The sequence below is a fragment of the Phascolarctos cinereus genome, unplaced genomic scaffold (genome assembly GCF_003287225.1).
Source record: "Phascolarctos cinereus isolate Bilbo 61053 unplaced genomic scaffold, phaCin_HiC Scaffold_2;HRSCAF=192, whole genome shotgun sequence".
NCBI lineage: Eukaryota > Metazoa > Chordata > Mammalia > Diprotodontia > Phascolarctidae > Phascolarctos > Phascolarctos cinereus.
In genome coordinates, this window is record NW_027555625.1 from 85,918,901 (window position 1) to 85,938,244 (window position 19,344).

At 35.4% G+C, this 19,344-nt stretch overlaps 1 pseudogene; it reads right to left on the reverse strand.

The window, feature by feature from the left end:
• Positions 1-10,695: 10,695 nt before the first annotated feature.
• Positions 10,696-11,587, reverse strand: LOC110218478 (E3 ubiquitin-protein ligase RNF146 pseudogene; annotated as a pseudogene).
• Between the last annotated feature and the right edge of the window lie 7,757 nt (positions 11,588-19,344).

Below are 19,344 nucleotides of genomic sequence, written 5' to 3' on the forward strand. Positions count from 1 at the left end.
ATTCCAGAGTTCCCAGGTCAAGGAGAAAATATTACAAGCAGCCAGAAAAAAAACAAGTATGTGGAAACACAATCAGGATAACACAAGATTTAGCAGCTTCTACATTAAAGGACCACAGGGCATGGAATATAATATTCCAGAGGGCAAAGGAGATAGGATTACAACCAAGAATCACCTACCCAGCAAAACTGAGTATAATCCTTCAGGGGAAAAAATGGTCACTCAGTGAAATAGAGGACTTTCAAGCATTCTTGATGAAAAGACCAGAGCTGAATAGAAAATTTGACTTTCAAATGCAAGACTCAAGTGGAACATGAAGAGGTAAACAGGAAAGAGAAATCATAAGAGACTTATTAAGGTTGAACTGTTTACATTCCTGCACGGAAAGATGATATTTATAACTCATGAGACCTTTGTCAGTATTAGGGTAGTTGGAGGAAAAAATAATAGATGATAGATAGATAGATAGATAGATAGATAGATAGATAGAGATAGATAGATGCACAGGGTGAATTGAAGATGAAGGGGTCATATCTGGAGAATAAAATTAAGGGGTGAGAGAGGATTATACTGGGAGAAGGAGAAAGGGAGAGGTAGAATGGGGTAAATTATCTCACAAAAAAAACAGAAAAGAAAAGACTCTTACAGTGGAGGGTAAATAGGGGAAGGTGAGAGGGAAGGAGTGAATCTTATTCTCAAAGGATTTGGCTTACGGAGGGAATAGCATACACACTCAATTGGGTATGGAAATCTGTCTTACCCTACAGGAAAATAGGGGGGAAAGGGGACAAGAAAGCAGGGGAATTATAGAGAGGAGGGCAGATTGGGAAAGGGGTAATCAGAAGCAAATTTCTGAGGAGGGACAGGGTCAAAAGAAAGAATAGAATAAATGGGGGGCAGGTTAGGATTAAGGGAAATAGAGTCAGTTTTTTACAACATGACTACTATGGAAGTGTTTTGCATAAATGTACATGTATAACCTATATTGAGTTGCTTGCCTTTTCAATGATGGTGGGTGGGGAGGGAGGAAGGAAAAAAATTTGGAACCCAAAGTTTTAAAAAACACATGTTTAAAAGAATTGTTTTCACATGCAACTGGGAAATAAGAAATACAAGCAATTGGGTACAAAAATCTATCCTGTTCTACAAGAAAATAGAATGAGAAGAGGATAAGAGAAGAGTGGGAGAGATAAAAGGCAGGGCACTGGCTGAAGGTATATTCTAAATGCATGGCATCTTGGGGTGGGGGTAGGGGCAAGTTGGGGTGAAAATTTGGAACTCAAAATCTTGTAGAAAAAAAATAAAAATTTAAAATTTGAAAAAAATTAGAAAAGAGTGATTAGAAGCTAGTGACTTTATGAGAAATCAAGACACTGTAAAACAAATCCAAAAGAATGAAAAATTAGAAAGCAATGTGAAATATCTCATTGGAAAAACAAGTGACCTGGAAAATAGATCCAGGAGAGAGAATTTAAAACTTATTGGACTATCTGAAAGCCATGATAAAAAAAGAAACTAGACACCATCTTTCAAGAAATTGTCAAGGAAAACTGCCCTGATATTTTAGAAGCAGAGGGAAAAATAGAAATGGAAAGAATCCACCGATCTCCTCCTGAAAGAGACCCCCAGAGGAAAACTCCTAGGAATATTGTAGCCAAATTCCAGAGTTCCCAGGTCAAGGAGAAAATATTACAGCCAGAAAGAAACAATTCAAGTATTGTGGAAACACAATCAGGATAACACAAGATTTAGCAACTTCTACATTAAAGGACAACTGACCATGGAATATAATATTCCAGAGGGTAAAGGAGATAGGATTACAACCAAGAATCACCTACCCAGCAAAACCAAACATAATGCTTCAGGGGAAAAAATGGTCATTCAGTGAAATAGAGGACTTTCAAGCATTTTTGATGAGAAGACCAGAGCAGAATATAAAATTTACTTTCAAATACAAGACTCAAGTGGAACATGAAGAGGTAAACAGGAAAGAGAAATCATAAGAGACTTATTAAGGTTGAACTGTTTACACTCCTGCATGAAAAGATGATATTGATACCTCTTGAGACCTTTGTCAGTATTAGGGTAGTTGGAGGGAAAAATTATATGTATGTGCATATATACATACATACATACAGATATATAGATATAGATATAGATAGATAGATAGATAGATAGATAGATAGATAGATAGATAGATAGATAGATAGATAGATAGATGGAGAGAGAGAGGGAGATAGAGAGGACACGGTGAGTTGGAGATGAAAGGGTCATATCTGGAGAATAAAATTAAGGGATGAGAGAGGATTATACTAGGAGAAGGAGAAAGGGTGAGGTAGAATGGGGTACATTATCTTATAAAAAAACAGAAAAGAAAAGGCTCTTACAGTGGAGGGGAAATGGAGGAAGGTGAGAGGAAATGAATGAATCTTATTCTCAAAGGATTTGGCTTAAGGAGGAAATAACGTACACACTCAATGGTGTATGGAGATCTGTCTTACCCTACAGGAAAATAGAGGGGGAAGGGGACAAGAAACCAGGGAGATGATAGAGAGGAGGGCAGATTGGGAAAGGGGGTAATCAGAAGCAAATACTTTTGAGAAGGGACAGGGTCAAAAGAAAGAATAGAATAAATGAGGGGGCAGGATAGGATTAAGGGAAATATAGTTAGTTTTTCACAACATGTCTACTATGGAAGTGTTTTGCATAACTGCACATGTACAACCTATATTGAGTTGCTTACCTTTTCAATGAGGGTGGGTGGGGAGGAAGGAAGGGAAAAGATTTTGAACCCAAAGTTTTAAAAACACATGTTTAAAAGAAATGTTTTTACATGCAACTGGGAAATAAGAAATACAGGAAATGGGGTCCAGAAATTTATCTCCCTACAGGAAAATAGAAGCCGAAGGGGATAAGAGAAGGGGGGGAGAAATAAAAGAGAGGGCAGACTCAGGGAAGAGGTATTCAGAAGGCATGCCATATTAGGGTGGGGGGAAGGGCGAGATGGGGTGAAAATTTGGAAGTCAAAATCTTGTGGAGGTATATGTTGAAAACTAAAATAAATAAATTTATATAAAAAATAAATTATGGCTGTTTAGTGATTATGAAAAATACAAAGATTGTAAAGTATGAAGGTGGGAGTGTGTGTGTGTGTGTGTGTGTGTGTGTGTGTGTGTTACAGCCTTGAATAACATTTTTATATTTTTTATATTGTTTTAAATTTTTAATTGATTTATTTTGAATTATCAACAATCACTTCCATAAGCTTTTGAGTTTTAAATTTTGCTCCCCCCCATTTCCCTCCTCAAGACGGTACACAATCTGATATAGACTATGCATATACATTCCTATTAAACATATTTTCACATTAGTGATGTTGTAAGTAAGAATTAGAACCAATAGGAAGAATCACCAGAAAGAGGAAACAAAACACAACAGAAGAAAAAAAATAGCAAATTATATGCTTCAATCTGCATTCGAACTCCATAATTCTTTCTTTGGATGCAATAATATTTTCCATCATGAGGCAACTGGATATGTCTTACATCCTTGTATTGCTGAGAAGGGTTAAGTCAATTGATATTAGTCATCGTACTACATGGCTGTTACTGTGTACAATGTTCTGCTTCTGCTCACTTCCCTCAGCATCAGACCATATAAGTCTTTCCAGGTTTTTCTGAAGTCTGCCTGTTCATCATTTCTTATAGCACAATAGTATTCCATTACATTCGTATGCCACAACTAGTTCAGCCATTCCCCAACTGATGGGCATCCTCTGAATTTCCAACTTTTGGCCACCACAAAAAAAGCTGCTATAAATACATGTGGGTCCTTTTTGGTACATGTGTGTCCTTTTCCCATTTGTATGATTTCTCTAGGATATGCCCCTAGCAGTGCTATTGCTGGGTCAAAAAAATATGCACATTTTTATAGCCCTTTAAGGCATAGTTCCAAATTGCTCTCCAAAATGGTTGTATCATTTCACAACTCCACCAACAATGCATTAGTGTTCCAGTTTTCCCACATCTTCTCCAACATTTATCATGTTCCTGTTTTGTCATGTTGGCCAATCTGATAGGTGTGATGTGGTACCTCAGAGCTGTTTTGATTTGCATTTCTCCAATCAATAGTGATTTAGAACATTTTTTCATATGACTATAGATGACTTTAATTTCTTCATCTGAGAACTGCCTGTTCATATCCTTTGATCATTTATCAATTGTATTCTTATAAATTTGACTTAATTCACTATATATTTTAGAAATGAGGCCCTTGTCAGAGAGATTAGCTGTAAAAATTCTTTCCTAATTTTCTATTTTCCTTCTAATCTTGGTTGCATTGGCTTTGTTTGTGAAAAAACTTTTCAATTTAATGTAATCAAAGTTATCTATTTTGCTTTTCATAATGTTCTCTATCTCCTGTTTGGTCATGAATTCTTCTGTTCTCTATAAACCTGATAGGTAAACTATTTCATGCTCTCCCAGTTTGCCTACAGTATCAGCCTTCATATCTAAATATTGGACCCATTTTGACTTTATTTTGGTATATGGTATGAGATTTGGGTCTATGCCTAGTTTCTGCCATACTCTTTTCCAGTTTTCCCAGCAGTTTTTTTCAATGAGTGGGTTCTTATCCCAGAAGCTGGGGTCTTTGGGTTTATCAAATAATAGATTACTGTAGTCATTGACTACTGTGTCTTGCATAGTTAACCTATTCCACTGATCCACCACTCTATTTCTTAGCTAGTACCAAGCAGTTTTGATGATTGCTGCTTTATAATACAATTTAAGATCTGGAATGTCTAGGCCACCTTCCCGTGCATTTCTTTTCATTAGTTCCCTTGATTTTCTGGATCTTTTGTTTTTCCAAATGAATCTTGTTATTATTTTTTCTAACTCTATAAAATAAGTTTTTGGTAGTTTGATCGGTATACCACTGAATAAGCAAATTAGCTTAGGTAAAATTGTTATTTTTATTACATTAGCTTGGCCTATCCAGTTATTTAGATCTGACTTCATTTGTGTGAAAAGTGTTTTGTAATTGTGTTCATATAGCTCTTAGGTTTGTTTCGGGAGGTAGACTTCTAAATGTTTTATAATGTCTACAGTAACTTTAAATGGAATTTCTCTTTATGCACAGCATTTTTAGAAAAAAATGAACATGTACTCGGGCATAAAAATACAAAATTTATATAAAAATAGAGAAGGCAAAATATAACGGGGGAATCAATGAATAGGTCATTGCAACGAAAACAAAATCCCATGAAAAATTGAACTAAATAGAAATTTTGAAAATCAAGGGGAAAAATCAAAGAAGATAAAATCAAAATTGAAAAAAATTAAATTGTATTTGCAAATGAAGTAAGATGTCCTTTCTTTAAAAGCATGGCTAGTAAATGAACTACTAATTTTTTATCTTTAAAACAGAAAAACAAAGCTAAACTAAACTTCCAAAATTGAAAAGGAGAAAGAAAATTTAGCAACAAATGAACAACTGAAATTCTCAGAAGTTATTTTAAATAACGGTATTCCAATAAAAGGTTATAACTTAAAATTATATAACTTAAATATTAAGGTATATATCCATTTTAGTATATTATCTGACAGTTTTATTCTTTTTTATATTTTTTCTCAATTAGATGTAAACAAGTTTTTTTTACCCACACTTTCCCCTTCTCTCCCACCCTTCCCTCTTGTTTTGAGAATGCAAGCCATTTGATATAGAGTATACATGTGCAGTTATGCAAAACATTTTTGTATTAGTCATGCTGCAAAACAAAATATAGACAAAAAAGAAAGAAAGAAGAAAGAAACAAACAAACAAACAAACAAACAAACAAGAAAGAAAGAAAGAAACAAAGAAAGAAAGAAACAAAGAAACAAAGAAAGAAAGAAAGAAACAAAGAAACAAAGAAATTTAAGAAGCGTGCATCAGATTTTATTCAGACTCCATCAATTCCTTCTCTGGAGATAGATAGCATTTTTCATCAGAAGTCCTTCAGAATTCTCTTGAAGCACTGTTTTGCTGAGAATAGCTAAGTTGTTTACAATTCATTGTATAATATTGCTGTTACTGAGTACAATGTTCTTCTGGTTCTGTTCATTGCACTTTACATCAGTTCGTGGACGTCTTCCCAGGTTTTTCTGAAAGCATCTTGCTCATCATTTCTTATATCACAGTGTGACATATGAAAAGTGCAAGAGACATCATTTCTGGGTAATTGATAATCAAATGTTATTAATTATGGCTAGCAGATAATTAGTAAAAGAGATGGTAATTTGTCTTTCTCTCATAAACTAAAGAGGAATCATGGAGACGTCTTAAAAAATACAACATTCATTTCTATTAAAAACACTAGAAAGCAAATGAATAAATTGAGCTTTCCTTAAAATAAGTAATATGTATCTAAAATTATAACAGGCATTATCTGTTATGAAGGTAAGCTAGAAGCCTTTTCAGTAAGATTAGGGTGAAGGAAAGAAGCTCATTATCACCATTACTATACAGTATTATTCTCGAAATGCTGCCTATAGCACTAAGACAAGAAAAAGAAATTGAAGGAATTAGAAAAGGAGAAAAGGAAACGAAACGATCACTTTTTGCAGATGATATGATGAAAATTTTAGAAAATTAACTAAAAAACTGGTTGAAGTAATTAACAAATTCAGCAAAGTTGCAATATATAAAATAAAACCACATGAATCATCAGAATTTCTATATATTGCCAACAAAATCCAACAAGAAGAGATAGAAAAAGAAATTCCATTTAAAATAATTGTAGACTACATAAAATACTTAGGAGTCTACCTGCCAAGGCAAAACCAGGAACTATATAACCACAATTACAAAACATTTTCCACACAAATAACATCACATATAAGCAACTGGAGAAATATTAATTGCACATAGGTAGGCTGAGCCAATATAATAAAAGTGAGAATTCTACCTAAATTTATTTATTCAGTGGCACAGATAGAAAATAATAGAAAATCAATTTTAGAAAGAGCTGAATTTAAAATATCTAATTCCATGGCATTAAAGCGCCTATTGAGTGAAAGACATTCAATAACATTTTGGTGACATGAAGCCAGAAATGAAATAGCACCTACTTTCAAAAAGCTTCTATTCCACTTCATCAAATCAATAGCATCACCACCACCACCACCAACAACAACAGCAACAATGACAGCTTGAATATAAAAGAGAAGTTGCTTGGAGTAGAGGAAAGAGTGGTTCATTTGAAGTTAAGATACCTCTATTTGAATCCTCCTTCTTGCCCTTATTATCTATATGATTCTGGGTAAATCACTTAATATTCTGGGACCCCTTGCCTTATGTATAAAATTAGGGACTTGAATTAGATGATGTTTTAAGTTTCTATTATCTTTAAATCAATAATCCTAAGGCTATATTTCTTTTAAACTTTGTATAAGTCCTTAGGGTGAACCCTGTGTCTAACATATAGTAGGCATTTAATAAATGACCAATGAATGAATGAATGAATGAGTGAATGAATGAAGCAACGTGCTGGTTATCTTTATCAAGTGTCTTGTACGATTTGGTTGTTTGATTAAACAATATTTGCTGATAGTGATGTGAGATGGATTTTTAATGCCAATAAGTTGTCTTCAATGGGACAACAATTTACAAGGTATCATAAAGGACAAAGGGATGATAATCAGGCCATAAGCAATCTGCAATGCGTGAGTCCCTGGTGTGGTGACACCTTTGCTGCACTAAGATACAAAGCCTAACTCAGAACCCGAGAGTAAGATATTAAATTACCTTAGTAAAATGCATATTCACTAAGCCCCATAAAACTTTTCTATTAGGCAGTAAAGTAGTCCATAAAAAAATGAAACAAATAATCAGGCATAGAGAGAGCATAAGCAGTCTCTAAGGAATCTTCCTGGGTTATCAGAAGTTTCCCCACCTCTTTCTTCCCAGTCCTGGATACATCTTTAAGTACTCTTTGCACAAAGGGCCTACTTTTGGGTACCTGATCAATCCAGGTGGTAGAAAGGTTAATTCAAACTCTCTTAGGTCCTATAATGTCTTGATTGATGACAGCTTTGTTGGTATTATGGAAATGTAGGAGTTTACTCAAGCCACTTCTACTAGAATCCTAGTCCAGAAAAAAAAATGTGGACAATTGTATTGTCTAATGATTAATTACTTGATTATTTTTTTCTATTTTTAAAATTTATTTATTTTTAGTTTTCAACATTTATTTCCACAAGATTTTGAGTTCCAAATTTTCACGCCATCTCGCCCCTCCCCCCACCCCAAGATGACATGCATTTGAATATCCCTTCCCCTAGTCTGCCCTCCCTTCTATCTCTCCCCCCCAACTTCTCTTATCCCCTTCCCTTTCTATTTTCCTGTAGGGCAGGATAGATTTCTGTACCCCATTTCCTGTATTTCTTATTTCCTAGTTGCATGTGAAAACATTTTTTTAAGTGTTTGCTTCTGATTACTCCCTTTTCCAATCTGCCCTCTTCTCTATAATTCCCTGCTCTATATCTCCTTCTCCTCCTATTTTCCTGTAGGGTAAGACAGATCTCCATACCCCAATGAGTGTGTATGTTATTCCTTCCTTAAGCCAAATCCTATGAGAATAAGATTCACTCATTTCCTCTCACCTTCCTCAGTTTCCCCTCTACTGTAAGAGCCTTTCCTTTTCTGTTTTTTTGGCGAGATAATTTACCCCATTCTACCTCTCCCTTTCTCCTTCTCCCACTATAATCCTCTCTCACCCCTTAATTTTATTCTCCAGATATGACCCCTTCATCTTTAGCTCACTCTGTGCCCTCTATCATCTATCTATCTATCTATCTATCTATCTATCTATCTATCTATCTATCTATCTATATCTATCTATCTACCTATCTATCTATCTATCTATCTATCTACATACATATAATTTTTTTCCCTCCAACTACCCTAATACTGACAAAGGTCTCATGAGTTATAAATATCATCTTTCCATGCAGGAATGTAAACAGTTCAACCTTAATAAGTCTCTTACGATTTCTCTTTCCTGTTTACCTCTTCATGTTCCACTCAAGTCTTGTATTTGAAAGTCAAATTTTCTATTCAGCTCTGGTCTATTCATCAAGAATGCCTGAAAGTCCTCTATTTCACTGAATAACCTTTTTTCCCCTGAAGAATTACACTCAGTTGTGCTGGGTAGGTGATTCTTGGTTGTAATCCTATCTCGTTTGACCTCTGGAATATTATATTCCATGCACTGTGGTCCCTTAATGTAGAAGCTGCTAAATCTTGTGTTATCCTGATTGTGTTTCCACAATACTTGAATTGTTTCTTTCTGGCTGTAATATTTTCTCCTTGACCTGGGAACTCTGGAATTGGGTTACAATTTTCCTAGGAGTTTTCCTTTGGGGATGTCTTTCAGGAGGAAATCAGTGGAAGCAGCTGCCACCCTGGGGTCATGCTCAGGAACTGGGGCTGAGACCACCATTCTTCTCTCTCACCATAGAAACAGACTTTTCCCACTGACCTTCTAAGTTGTCTTTGATGTTCATGGGTTGAGAAGTCTGGAAACCGCCACAGCTGCCCACAATTCCATCCTCTGAGGCCTGCTCAGGTTCAATGTGGTCTGCGCGCCCACGCCCCGCTGAGCTCCCAGCCCGGCGCGATACACCTTTCTGACCAATCATCCAGGTTGTCTTGGGCTGGAAATGTATTTCACTCTGTCTTTTTGTGGGTTCTACTGTTGTAGAATTTTTTTAGAGCCCTTTTTTATAGGTATTTGGAGGGGTTTGAGGAGAGCTCAATCAAGTCACTGCTTTCACTCTGCCATCTTGGCTCCGCTCTCTGATTATTTTTTTTTATAAACTAGTATTTATTAAATAATAAATTTTGTAACAAAAAACAAAAGATAAGATAGATTAGGAGAAATCTCGAATTGCAATAGATAGATTGTAAGGTCTAGACAGCAAAGCCTAGGGGAACACTACAAAGGGTTACAATTAAGATTTTGCAACAGAAGTTATTAGCTGTTTTCTTCACATTTTCATTTTAAGAACCTGAAGATAAAATGGTTGCTGTCTGTAGATTTAAAATCTCCCTCATAATTTGCAAACACATCTATTTTCACATTAAACTAAGGCTCCTGCTCTTATCAATAACCAGCATTTAATACTGGTTTCAAATTTAGTGTTCTTTCCATATGTTGAACCATGAAGAGAAATGAGACACAATTCAAATCAGATAATGAAGACAGTTAATAAACAGAGAATACAGAGTCACCACAATGATTTAGGATCTCAAAAAAAATTACAAAATAAAGACTTTTAAAAGAAAAAATCTTGGTGTTACTAAGTAGTTTTCCACTAACAACACCTAAATTCCTGACATTTAAACAAATTTTCCAGAGACTTATTAGACATTTTAGTTACATGCCAATTCTTCCCATTCTCCTTTTCTACCACTAACCCCAAAATACATTAGCAGGGGATGAGTATAATGTCTCCTGGGCAAAAATTTACAGATGCAATTACCAGCTGTATAGCTGTATTTGTGTTCTTGAGCATGTAGCTGACAACATGTTCCAACTTCAGTTACTAAGCACTGGCCATCAGGTCTGCTAGACCTGATACCAGCTTTCACTACCCCATCCCCTGCTGCAGATTGATCAGCTACTGTATGATGTACATTTAGAGCAAAATATTTCTACTGAGTTAAGGATAAGTGTTGTGCAATGCGAGCATATACATCCTCACTATCACTACTGTTGACTAATTTGGTTTCCTCAAAGGAGGTGCCCTGACTGAAGATAATGATTCACAGTCTTCCTCTCCCTCTCCCCTGTGACTCTTTCAGCCATGCTATCTCCACTGATTTGCAAGTGAGCAAAATAATCCTCTAGAGAAGTGCTTGCATGAAGTGAAGGTGTTCTAGGGCCTGTTAACTGGCATCTAGTAAAGTTAAAGGTCAGACAGAAGTAGACACTAGAGGCAGCATGGAACCCCAAGCCTGGGCTGATCTATCGTCTGCTCCAACTGCAGAGCCCTCTCTTGCTAGTATTAGCGTCATAGTCCCGCTGAAATCCAGACATTGCCATCTTTGGTATCCTGTTTAATTTTCCTACACCATCCACAGTTGTTTCTTTTTTATTGAACCATATTTTTAAGATCAGCAACATACAGAAATTCAACAATTAACATTTCAGTGTTCTTTTTACCTTTGAAGAAAGTGTCTTCCACTTCCCTGCTGGTACATACTGCCACCACCATTTATTCCTTCTTAATATCAGGCATATTTTCCATTGCCTGTACTTGCTGCTTAAGTTACTCTGTTGGTAATGAAATTGGCTTGTCAAGAAAGTCCTGAGGAATCTCTTACTTAGAGAGTACACATCCCTTTCCACACCACATATCCTCCTTTAACACAAATAGCAGAATACATGCTTACAAGAAAGACTGAGTGTGTAAACACATATTTACATATAGATGGCACATTCAGGGCCAGTAAGAGAAGGTCCAGGATTGGGACATCCATTTGCCTTCCTGATTATAGGAAGCATGTTTATTGTGTGATCAATTTCACCACACCTAGTTAACATTACTATCATAGAATTCCACTGATGTTTCTTATAAGACAAAAAAAAAAACCATCTTCTCCATAGGCAGTTAGCCAAATTAGAATACTTTTCCCTCAGTATTGGTTCATTCTTTGTGCTGTGAAGGGAGACCCTACTTGCATCAATTTCTCTGTCTACTAGCATTGTTGATGTTTTACCTCCAGTTAACTTAAAGATTGCAATGTTGTTTCCATCAAAGCTTTTTAAAAAATTCAGGGTAATTACATCTTCACATTTTGTACATGAAGACTATTCCATCTCCCCACAACCTCAAAATCTATTATCTGCCTTTCTGCACAAGCATTCGGAGAGCAAAATAAGCTTTTATCCTCCCATTGTAGCCACTTCACAGTGTTTTCTCTTGGGCCACAGCATTGTGGCCATAGACTGGCAGAGATGATGTGATGGCAAGGTGAACTGGTGCTTCTAGACCTTGATTCTTATTAATGCACAAATAACAGAAGTCATGGAGCATGGGCAGAGCTACTGTTCCAGCTTTTGTCACATGGCTTATTGTGAAAGTTTTGGACATGTTGGGAAAAAAATACAAAGGAATTCCTTTACTGAACATTGAGTTGGAAGAACTCCTGACTTAGGAGAATATAGAACAGTATAACTTAAACTTTGTCTCTTCACTTCCTGGTTTTGTTTTTTGGCAAGATTATTCCATCCTATCTTGTGAGAAGTTTAGGAGGGGTCTCACATCTATTGAATGGCAGTTGTAAGCTTAAGGCACATATACATGGCCAAGCCTGAAATTGATCACAGAGCCCTAGTTTCCTCTTCTTTGTGCTGCTTTTACCGTATCACATGTGACTAAACAGTGATCTCGAGATGAGTATTTCCAATGTTGGAGGTAATGTGGATTTGATAGGCCCAGAGGACTTGGGTCCTTTGGTTAGAGCTACATCAACTTCCAGACCCATCATTGTCCTTCTTACTCAAAAAGGACCAACACAATATCACAATATCAGAGACAAAGTACAATATGTCCAACTATGGCTGATTGGACTAGTAATGGGAGATTGTCCCATTACATTAGGAGTAAGAGCCTGTAACTAAAACGTCTAATAAGTCTCTGGAAAATTTGTTTAAATGCAAGGAATTAGGATGTTGTTAGTAGAATTATCCCCTGATTGAACTTGCCAGAAGATGTAAGCCTAGAGACAACTATTTAAACAGTTGAAATATGAAGTGTCAATTTAAATATAATATAAAATGCTTTAAAGTTACAATGGTTTTAATCTAAACCTTTTCACAAAATATGATGGTACTATAAGTTTATCTTTTTTTAAAGTCTCTTGACATGTGCTTTTGAATCTTGTGTGCATTAAGTATATTTCTTATATAAAGGAAATATATAACTATCCTCCCTTGTTTGGTTCTTGTTATATGAGTACAATTTTCACATGTACACACACACACACACACAAATTTATAGAGACCTTAGACATGAGCCAACCCTTAGCTGTAAATAATTTTCTACAGGACACCATGGTGTGGGAGTGAGGGCTTAAAGAATCAAAGAATGTGTGTCTAATCCTGCTCATTAATGACCAGGTTCACCCAGTCCTGAACATGGTCACCACACAAATGTTTCTGGGTCAGAGGGACATTTTAATCATTAGGGAAAGGGCAGAACACTCAGAACTTTGGGCACTGTTTCCAACATACACATGTTTTTTCATCACAGTCAAACTTTGAATAAATTTTTCCATTCATTTTTGATAAGATATACCCAATTCACTGGAAATCTCCTGCTTAGTAATTCAATATCCAAGGGTTACTATCCAGATCCTTAGTTAAGTCTAGAGAAAAATTGTAAGATTTTGGTTGCCTTTTGATGAGAAAAATTAGGAAAAAGCACATCTCCATTATTAGCAACCTATCCAAGGTTGATTCAGAGTTTCTATTCTCTCCATTGCCTCCCATCCCATCTTTGTTACCATATGTCCTAAAGAGATGTCATCCTTTATAGGCCTCATTTTATACATCTATTTCAAAGGGAGGTTGGAGTGGATGATATGTAAGATTTCTGACAACTACTAAATTATTTATTTTTAAAAAATTAAGTCCTATTAAATATTTTATCCGATTGCCTGATTTCTACTTTTACCTACCCCTTATGAATCAGTCACTATTTCAACTCAAGATGCCATCTATAAGTTAATTATCCCATATTATGGAAATTGATTCTTAGACTGGTCAAACACCCAGGACCACTTAGCACTTTAGTATAAAATTCTGATGAAGATAAATAACCAGTATTCCCAAAGAAAAATGAAAAATATAATAGTTAATTGAAACTATATAGCCATTTTATGTAGGAAAAATGTAATTACCTAATTGGAATTAAGCCAAGTCTATGCGTTAACTCTCTTTGATTTAGTAAGGATGCCAAGGGATATTTCTTCTCTTCATGTGGTCAGGACCTTGGCTTTACATCATATTTAGAATATCATCTGTGAGAATTTATTAATTTAATCTGAAATTATGTTTGCTTGATGTTTTAATTTGCCCAAAGTATACTTATTAATGCAATATTTCAACTAACAATGACTAGCTATTACAAGGAGCAGTACAACTGTCAAAAGTCAAACCCACACTTATTATTAATTAGTGTGGACTTCATTACCCACCATCATGCCTTAGTGTATGTTTCTACGATCATATAAAAAGTGATTTCAGAAAAGAAAACAAATCCAGCACATTCTGATATCTACTTGAGGGTAGTAAGGTTGTTTGATGCAATCCCCAGGACACACTTTAAAAATCCAATTTAAAATATAATGTAATGAGGATAAATGTTGCTTTTTAGGACACTCTAAAATATGCATTCAGAAATGAAGCTTTTCTTAAGCTAAGATGGGGGAGATTCCTCTGGGTATCTCCCTTTGAAACATAGATGAGTTCATGATCATCTCTCAGCAGGAAAAAATAACTCCATCAATACTTGCTGATTTGCAAATGAGGCAAGCAGGGCACGAAAACTTTGATTTTAATTAAAGCAGCAGTTAGGGGTCCTTCTCACACATGTATCCCTTGAAAATCTAACTCATATTTGAGGTACTCTGTGGGTCAATACCCTCTCATATTGATAGGTCATGATTTGCCACCAATGTATTTACTTTGTTAGCCAACCAAAGGGCATGGTAGTTCAAAGCAAAAAAAAAAAAAAAAGCAAGAACAAAACTAAATATAAATAAAAATCCAATTAAACAATCTTGCATGATAAGAAAATAGTCTCCTATTCACCTTCAGAGTAATACTCCCAACATGTTACTTATGGGGACCAGGTCTTAGTAAATACCTTAGTCAAACTGACCCCTGAATGCCCTTAGGAAATACCTGGGTAAGGTCTAGTATGAAGTATCATTTAAAACCTTGTTTTCTCAAACAGGCTGTTTTCCAAGTATGCTCTTTCCAAAACCACATCCCCATGTCTTGTCACTCAAATCTGTTCTTTTTTCTAACTTGCCACCTGATTGCTAGGCTAACTACTGAACCCACACATTCTCCCCATTAATCAAAAACTCCATACAAGACTTATTGTCTAATACTCAGTGTTCTTCGGATAAGCCCACTATGGGTCCAGCTGCCTATTATTTTGTCCATGGGACACTGAGAGTACCAGGAACCACATGATCTCCAAATCTTTATCTATCCTAATCTCAGGAGCCTTGGTATATAGGAAGGCATCAAATAAGAGAGGAAAATATGTAGAGATTGCATGTCCAGGAACAATATATGGTTCTTACATATAACAAACACATATGGCCAGATACCCCATGTGCAGAAACACATATGCCAGGAATCTGAATGAGTAAGGTGCATATACGGCAAGCATACAAGTAAGTACACTTTTGGCTAGTGTGCATGTCTGGTCAGGGATATTCACACCTGCAGTGGTGGAGAACTCTGATTTTCTCTAGTGATGCTCTTTCCTCAGAATTCTATTCATCATCTCTCCACTGCATGCAATCTCCTTCGTATTACTGGCCCCCAAATTTGTCTTTGCTATTCATAATAACAAGGGCAGCTAGGTGACACAGAAATAGAGCGCCTGCCCTAGAGTCAGGAGGACTGGAGTTCAAATATGGCCTCACATACTTACTAGCTTGTAACCCTGGACAGGTTGCTTAACCCTCTTTGCCCTAGTCCCTTACCTGTCAAATGAGCTGGAGAAGGAAATGGCAAAGCACTCCAGTATCTTTGCCAAGAAAATCCCAAATAGGGTCACAGAGCTGGACTCACCTGAAATGACTCAACAACAATACTCATGGTGATGTTTCTGTCGGTCATGATCACTAGCTAGACTCTGGTTGTTTTCAGCTATTCATCTTCTTTAGGGCTGTCTATTATTCTATGCTACCATCTGCTTGGGTGCTAACAAAACTCTCTAACGAGAGTGATGAGTCAAAGCTCTTTGTTTAGATTGAATCAAGCGAAAATTAGCAGAAACACCTAGGGTAAGATAAAGTCTTTTCTTTTTTATTGTTTTTTTTTTCTTGATAATGATTCAAGTTCCTTTAACTTTGTCAATTATCAGGCTTAAAGTTGGGGGAAAAAAACAAACTTTTACATTTCTGATTGTATTCCGAGACCCAAAACCTATTTCATTGGGGGGAAAAAGAGGGGGAGGGCTCCTCTACAATTCCATTATGTTTTCTGTTTGATATGCATATGAACCTAGGAGACATAATGAATTGGATGAAGCCTAGACTATCATGGGTTTATGTTCCTATATTTATTATAACTGTCTGCCACTATCAATAATGATGGTTTGGGAATGTAGTGTAGCAATAATAAGATATATATATATATACATATATATATATATATATGTATGTATATATATATGTATGTATATATATATATATATATATGTATGTATATATATATATGTATGTATATGTATATGTGTGTGTGTGTGTGTATATATATGTATATATATATGATAATATAAGAAATAATGTTAGTCTCCTTAGATCATTAAATGTTGTAGATGCACAGATAGATCATAGAGAGATAGATAGACAGAAAGATAAATTATAAATAGATATACATTGAAATATAGTATGTGTGTATGTTCCCTTCCCACATGTAGTATTGATTACCAATGACATAAAATGTCTCCTGTTCTTCTAGGAGCTCAGAGTCTAGTAAAAGTAAAATATATTTTAAAATAAATATTTAATTTTGTCTGTGTCTATATTAACCAAAGATGTTCAAGTATTTAAATTTTTTACTTGGTGGTATATAATTTCAATATTACATTTTTCAACATTTCTTTTGCCCCGATTAAAATAACAAGCAAATAACCACTAAGATAAGTAAGACATTATTTATGGTCCAACTATTTTTGAGACTGAGTTGTATAGGCTAGTACCTCTCCTGGCCTTGATTATCTGGAATCTTTGAATAGCCAAGTTGCAAAATAATTTCAGAAAGTAGTTTGATCATGACATAGTTAAGGGACCTATATTGCCTAACAACACTTGAAATTACTAATAAAACATTAGAGTTACTTACACTTATCATTTAGTTCACTTTTCTCATTTTATAGGCCAGAATAAAGTAAAATTCTTCTCAGACCAATAAGACAAAAACAAAAAAGTTAATAATGTGGCTGACAGTAGAAAGAACCCAAGATTCCTTACTTTGAAACCAATGCTTCCCTTGTTTTACTCCATGTCTCACTTGCAAAGAGATTTTTAAAAATGCCCTTACTGTTCCTTGGAAAATTGTAATGATGAACAACAAACTTGTCACCAAAAATGCAGAGCAAAGAAAGAAAGGAGGTTTAAAGACACTGTTTAGTTTGCCCATATTTACTTTTGAAATATTCTGTTTTCCAGACTGGCTGTCCTATTGTCCCGTGGTACTTTCAACTACTACAATTTTTTGTTTTCCTTATTTGCTCTGTTGATGGCTGGATTCAAAAAGTGCTCAATTGGACCTCTTCTGATGAATAGTAATTCCTGATAAATGACATGAAGGAAGCAGCACGCTGTACAATATTCCTGACGATGCACCCAGTGATTAGAATGAGATGATATGCCATTATGGTACCTACTAAGTCAAATGAATTGGGCTTCCTTAAACACAATGGATCAGCTGCTCTCATGCTGGGCTTTTGTTAAGAGACATGGCAGTCATTCAGCGCTGTCTTATGAACAGCTGGAAATTCTAAGACTTAACAGCTCTTGCAACAGAACAAGATGCAATTCAAAGGCTTTTTAGTTTCTAGCCACTAAAAACAGAACACTAACTCAGCTTATATATGTAACAAAGTTAGGGGAAAGCAATAGGGGATTAGAAATACCAGGATGTAGGATGTAGGCACAGAAATTTTCTAGTTTTCCACATGATAGGCTATACGAGTTTAATAACCAGCTGCTATGTTTCAGAACTGGAGCAAGTTATCTTCTATTGATAATGTGAGTACACTGACAGGAGGCTGAGGAAAGAGAAGCGTCAAATACACAGGTAGGCTACATAACACTCCTGAATATAGCCTGAAAAATATTAAAATGTAATGGAGAAATATTTAACAAAATCAATAAAATACAATGGAACATAGATAATATCACATTTTAAAACTGAATCAATGTGAGGCCCAAAGGGATTCTTATATGTAAATGTGTGGTCTCCATTTCAGCTTGAGTTTGACTGCAGAGATGCAGTCTAATCCCTTTCATTTTATAGAAGAGGAAAATAACCCCCAGAAGGGGGGCAATAATTTTCAAAAGATCATTCCAATTTTCCAATACTTCAACAAATCTGTGAATTCCCTCCAGTGATATACTGCAACCTATGCATGCTTACCTTTCATATGTAAATCCCGACTATGTCCTCATGGAAATCTTCCACAGAGATGCAAGGTTATATTCATCATCATTATCGTTGTAGTAGTAGTAGTCTTCACCATTTAATTACTTAAAGAGCTTTTTCATTTTTATAGAGCACTTTTACCATATCAACCTTTTAAGGAAAAGAGTGCAAGTTTTATCATCCCTATTTTATAGTTTAGAAAACCAAGCAGAAAGAGGTTAAGTGATTTTCCTCTAATTATTAATATTAAAGCTGGGACTCAAATTCGGGTCCTTTGACTCCAAATCTATGGCTATCTCCACTAAATGCTATATTCCTGGAAAGGAAACTGAATAACCAAATCCAACAACAACAAATACATATATATATATATATATATATATATATATATATACACACACACACACACACACACACACATATACATATACATATATATACATATACGTATATATACATATACATATATGTATATATATATATATTTACTTATCTATAAGGTACACAAAGATAATTTTGCTTTGACAATCTCTGTGCCTCAGTCTAGTAACTACTACTTACATTCAAGGTATAAGCTGGTTTCCCTCCTAAAAGAGAAAGGAAAAGAATTCAAGGGATTGATTTTAAGATGTGTGAATGAGGTCCATCATGTAGAGTTGGAAGGGATCAATGATGCCCTCATTTTACCACTGAAAAAATGAGGTCAAAGAAAATTAAGTGACTTTCCTAAATTTACATTGGCAATGAATATTAGAGGTGGATTATAAACCCAGAGCCTCTGAATTCACAGTGAGCCATCCTTTCCTTTTATAATCCTGCCTCACCCAAATAAGGATTAATGAGTATTTTGTTTTGTTATTGTTTGTGTTGTTGTTATTTTTGTTTTCGGTAATACTATGTTTTCC